The 5,996-nt window shown below is 35.3% G+C and overlaps 1 long non-coding RNA gene across 1 annotated transcript; it reads right to left on the reverse strand.

Moving 5' to 3' along the window:
• Positions 1-1,528: 1,528 nt before the first annotated feature.
• LOC113053033 (uncharacterized) lies at positions 1,529-3,509 on the reverse strand. The gene is made up of 3 exons (XR_003277148.1): positions 3,451-3,509; positions 1,763-1,865; positions 1,529-1,688 (listed from the first exon to the last, which is right to left on the reverse strand). It is a non-coding gene; the product is annotated as an uncharacterized LOC113053033 (long non-coding RNA).
• Positions 3,510-5,996: the final 2,487 nt, after the last annotated feature.

Below are 5,996 nucleotides of genomic sequence, written 5' to 3' on the forward strand. Positions count from 1 at the left end.
TTCATCCATTTGTTATCCATTTGAGCAGAGGTTCTGCATGGAGCTGTTTTGATCCATCAGCTGCAAAATAGCTTCAGGGTCAAAATAGGCACATTCAGAATAATGCCTTAACATGCCCTTCTGTAAATGAACGGCCATTAGCAATAACAAAATGGCTTAAATATGAACTCTCTCACTGCCACATGGCTGCCCCCTCATCTGGCTGGCATAAGGTGCCATCTGCCTGCTGCCGTTTCAAATGCCTGTGTGCCAGTTCAGTGATTCCCACTTATCTAATGAACTCAAAGATTCGATCTGAAACTGCTAAAACTGAAACCCTTATACCATAGGAATTTGCATTTAAAGAATAAGGAATTCACTATCACCGTTAGATGTTTTTTTTTTTCCTGTGAAAAACAAAAGGTGAAATCTTGACAGTTTTCTTTTTGAGGCGAGGTCCCTTTAAGTGAATGTGTGAGGTATGCAAACATTCTACAAATACAGATTACTGCAGTTTCTATTTGTCTATAGTACAATGAAAGGACTTCTCACACTCAGAGAATATTTCCCCCCCCCTTTCGGTTTAGTTTCTCCCTTTCTGCAATCTTTTTGTTATGAGATGTGACATGTAGCGTACTTAGCTCTCCCACACAAACACAAATGAGTTGGGATTTAATTATGGCATAAATATCTAGACCAGTAGATAATGTGCAACACTCTAGTGGGCTGTTTGGTCATAATATTAGCTTTTTCCAATTAGCACAGTGTTTAACTGATGTTAAAGTGATAAACATAATGTTTGTGAGAGTATTGCTAATAGGTGGTTGATATGTATATTACTGGCAGGCTAATAAAGCTAAATGAGGAATCTCCCAAGAAGCTTAAAATGTTTCACTCATGAATGACAGTTTGAGGTTAGAGTAAATGGATAAATAACATTGCACTAATTAAGAAGCTGCTATAAATGTACTACTTTAAAATCTTTTAATTTATCCTGGTGATATGAACCAGATATCTTCTGTTTGTGTTTTTCCAGTAAGACGAAGCATTTCAAATTAAAGCATGAAATAAAAGGCTATGAAATGGTGCATAAATATTTTGGGTCTTTTAATAGAAACTCCATCTCACTAAACATGTTAATTATAAATGACCTGTTCTTGAAGATCTGCTCTAGCGTAAAATAACTTGTGATATTTGTTAATATTCTTTGAGAAAAGTCAAGACAGATCCTCCAATCCTGCAACTGTGCCGATAACTCTTGCAGGGCTCAACAATAAAAATAGATCAGTATTGTTTACCAGTGTTAAAATACATTTACAGCTGTCATGGATATAATGTAAATTGTAAAAATTTTAGAAATATTATATGAATACATACCACAACTATAACTTAAATAGAGCTTATAATAAACACAATGTTACCATGCGTTGGTATAAAGCTAAAATAATCATCAGTTATCTTGCTTAGTGTTGCCTTAGCTATGCCTTGAGCCCGGTCTAGTCAGATTTATAATTGTGAAAATAATTGTAACTTTAACTGGCCCCGACAGATAACTGAGATGGATAGCTGAGTCCTCTGTTTTAGAGATTAGAAGTTAACCTTGCAGCAGAGCTCTCCGACAGTCTGGGATCACTTTGTTGGTGGTGGAACAGGCTGGTGGCATTTAAATCACTGGAATATCTAATGGCTTCTGCAAACAGCTTTACTACCTGCAGAAAAGGGAAACAGGTGTTTAATACTAGAACAAAAATGAATTAGAATACAATTAAACGAGAAGGCTGACCTGGAAGTTTGTGTAAGTGGTACTCCATAATCCACCGCCCTTCTGCGGATCTGAAAGTTGTCCTTGAAGAACTTGGTGTTATTGGGTAAGTTGACCACTAGGTCTATTCAGACCATAATGCAAAAAGTGATCCGTTAAAAACCTTTAACACATTTCAAACAGTACACAAAGTTTTTGCTCCCCATGAGGCAACCCTTCCAATATAAAAATAAACCAGATTTTATTAGGTTACTGCGATAAGTAGATTCTCTTGTGAGTGTGCATGTTTTTTAAACATTTTTCAAAAATGCTATAAATTATTTAGAGTATACGCCTTTATAAAAGTATCAAAAATGTTAATCATCTACTCAAACCAGACACCAAACTTTAAACTGTAAACACAAGTCTCAAATAATGTATGTGAAGCTGTGTTAAAAGCGCCCTTTGATTAGTTATAATTGCAATCAACTGAATCTGTGCTCTCACTTTAGTAAACATCTCTTATTACAGCAAAATAGTGTAATTTTACTGCAAGCCTTGAGGTTCGACGGTGGCAGAAATACTTGAAGTATCTCAGCATGCAGTTTCTAGAGTACGCTTTCAGTGAAAGCATTTTGCTACCAGAGCCATGCACCAAAGCAGAATGCTAACATAAGTGACACAAAGAAGCTTGAATGCCTCAAAGGTGACTGGATCTTCTGTTGACAGGCTTGACTTCTGGGCTCTCATGACAGCTGATCGGTGACTATCACAGCTGAATGTTTTATTTGGTAAACAAAGCCAACAATCAGGGCATAAAAGTAATACTAAATAATACCATTGTGTAGGACTATGGAGTACTACTGTAACGCTCAGTAGCGATGCTATTCATTTTTTGTAGCATGACAGTGGCTTTTATACAATTGAATCAAATGAATGCTATTCTGATGTTTGGACCCCTTTAAAAAGTGAATTAAGGACACATTAAATGTTTAAAAGTGACAGCAAAGAAATGTATATTATTTCAAAAGATTTCTATTTTAAGTAAATGATGTCCTTCTTAACATTAGATTCATCAAATAGTCCTTAAAAATGTATCTGTTTCCACAAAAATATTAAGGACCCACAATGTTTTCAACATTATAATAATTAGAAGTATTTCTTCAGCACCAATTCGGCATATTAGCATGATTTCCAAAGAAGTAATGGCTGTTGAAAAAAAATACCATTTAAAAAATATATTAAAAGTATAAATTGTAATACCATTTCCCAATATAAATTTTTTACACTAACAATAAATTATATATATATTTTTTTAAATCTCAATTTTATTTATATAACAATTAAAATAAATTGTTTGTTTAATTTAATATGAGAGACAACGGGTCTTCGCAGGCCCGCTGTCAGGCGAAACCGGGTTTGTCCAAAAAATGTGATTATCAACAACTCGGGTATGTATGTATGTATGTATGTATGCGTGTTGTTATGAGCAGCATCGATTCTGGAGTGGATGTGGAAATGTTTGCGTGTATGAAGACCAGTGTGCTAATGGCGCGTGGGCACCCACATCGCCTCAGCGGATAACGAAGGATGAGGTATGATGGGGGGGGGGGGGTGAGAGTGCTGCGCTAACCAACAGGGACAGGTCACTCTGTCAAATAATATTAATATATAAATTGAGAGCAGTAATAAATTTGTTAAAAGATTACACAGAAAGTCAAAGTACACACCTGCTGATGCTGGGTAAAGTTGTATTTTTGCTTTCCTGGCTCGACCAAGCAACAGGGATTGAGCCAAGCTGATGTACTCTCTGTGGTGCAGAGCTAAAGACAGAACAGAAACAGATTTGTTCTTTATCCATGCAAGATGGAATTCAGCTAAGAAAAAACTACTACTGAGTGTTGTCTGCAGCTGTTTTGTTGGTTTACGACTTAAACTCACCTTGAAAGCCCACTTCATGAAGCCGATGAGCAGTAGACAGGAAGTTAAGCCTGAATGAATTTTGGAGCAAAAAAACAAAAGCTTAGAAAGCAAAAAGAAAAAGAGAGCCGGACAGAAAAAAAATAAAAATATTTAAAGCCAAAAGGTCTAAGCACTCCCAGATCAATAGCGCAGATTCATGGACTGATAATCAGGCTTTAAAAAGCATGTCAGATCTGCAGTCCCCAGGTACAGCCATCAGGCAGGTAGCATCTACAGAAACCGGGAGGGTTTGTTTCAAATGGGAATTTCATGCTCTCATTCATACCCGAGACTCTATTAGAACACAGTGCTGTCTGAGCATTGTCATTGGCCCTGACAAGTAATTTGATTTTCACGCTAAGAGTGGGCATGAATAATAAACATCATCATCGGCATGCCCTTTTTCATTTCCTCCTGTGCTCTCTCAGATATTACATAAAAACATAAAACTAAGCTTCTAATTCCTGTGTTATAGTCTAGGTTTAAAATGATGTGTGAACATCACACAGTTACACCAAAGGGAGATGAACAACAAAAAAACATTTTGCCTATAGAAAACCATTTGAGGAAACAGATCAGACCATAACTAGTTTATTTCATCTGAATCATTTAAGAATTTCCTTATAAAGCCTGTTTTATACAGTACATCTTGTGCCTGCAGCGTGAGGTTGTTGCACTACCTGAATTTAGTGAGACATTTCACTGTGATTATCTGTCATCTGAAACCCTCTGAAATGAAAATAGGAGTATCGCAAGAGCATAAAACACCGTAAGAGTGATTTAGAATGCATTTCAAGGAGAAACTTTACCCAGTGAATATATGTGGTTGTGTATTCGCCTCTTTGGGACAGTTATATATTTGTGAACGTTCAGGGAGATTTACATGAAATAAACTTCAACTGTTCTGCACCTGCTCTATTTTAGTAGTTATTTATGGATAACAATCAGTTTTTACATACATAATACATAATTGTCCGATCATGTTTATTTGATCTAAGCTCAGTTATTTAAGATAACCAAAATAAGTGTGCAGTTTGTCGATATCAAAATATCAATTCATAAAAATGCTTGTGAGTTTAATCAAACTGCTTTGTAGTATTGTGTTATATTATATAAATATTCATTTTCACAGCATTAAAGTAAAACATTTGAGTCTATTTTATTATACTTTATTATATTTTATACATATATTAGAAGTAAAACCTAAAAATAACCTATGAGAGTAAGTTAAATGAATAGTTAATATAAAATAGCTAATTGCAATTACTTGCAAGACAATTTTTCATCAGCACAACATTCATGAACTCGACAGGCCCCTAACTTACAGTATGTTCCTTAAACAAATCGCCTGTATATCTTCAGAAGACTTAGAATATAGTGCAAAGATTTACCGTTTTCATAATGCCATTATGGTGCTTTTTGTATTATTATTATTTTTGCTAGAAAAACCTACTTGCCATTCACTTGCATTGTTTAGAAAAGAGAATCCAAAACATTCTGCAAAATCTTTTGTTTCACAGTTTTGCAGGAATTCAAGGATGAGAATCTAACAGAATTTTTACATGCCAATTCTTAAACTCATAAATATGTACTAAATAGAGGTGTATCTAAAACAATTAAAATGGCATGGAAAAGTTCATTTATTTCAGTAATTCAACTCAAATTGTGAAACTAGTGTATTAAAAAAGTTAAATGCATACAGACTCACTAGCCTACACAATTATGGGGAAAACTGCTGATCTGACAGTTGTCCAGAAGGCAATCATTGTCACCCCTTCACAAGAAGGGTAAGCCATTGCCAAAGAAGCTGGCTGTTCACAGAGTGCTGTATCCAAGCATGTTAACAGAAAGTTGAGTGGAAGGAAAAAGTGTGGAAGAAAAAGATGCACAACCAACAAAGAGAACTGCAGCCTTATGAGGATTATCAAGCAAAATCGCAAAAAATGCAAATGAGCTGAAGACCATTGTCAAAGAAACCTAAGCCTCCATACCACCTGCAGTGCCACAAACTGATCACCTCCATGCCACGCCAAATTGAGGCAGTAATTAAAGCAAAAGAAGCTCCTACCAAGTATTGAGTACATTTACTGTAAATGAACATATTTTCCAGAAGGCTAACAATTCACAGTCCACAATTTTTTTTTTATTTTGGTCTTGTAATTTGTTAAGATGGGTTTTTGTTAAATGGAAGCCACAATCATCACAATTAAAAGAACCGAAGACTTATACTACTGCAGTCTGTGTGCATTAAATTTATTTAATACACGAGTTTCACAATTTCAGTTGAATTACTGAAATGAACTTTTCCACGATA

Source organism: Carassius auratus, chromosome 34 (assembly GCF_003368295.1).
Source record: "Carassius auratus strain Wakin chromosome 34, ASM336829v1, whole genome shotgun sequence".
In the NCBI taxonomy this organism is placed as follows: Eukaryota; Metazoa; Chordata; class Actinopteri; order Cypriniformes; family Cyprinidae; genus Carassius; species Carassius auratus.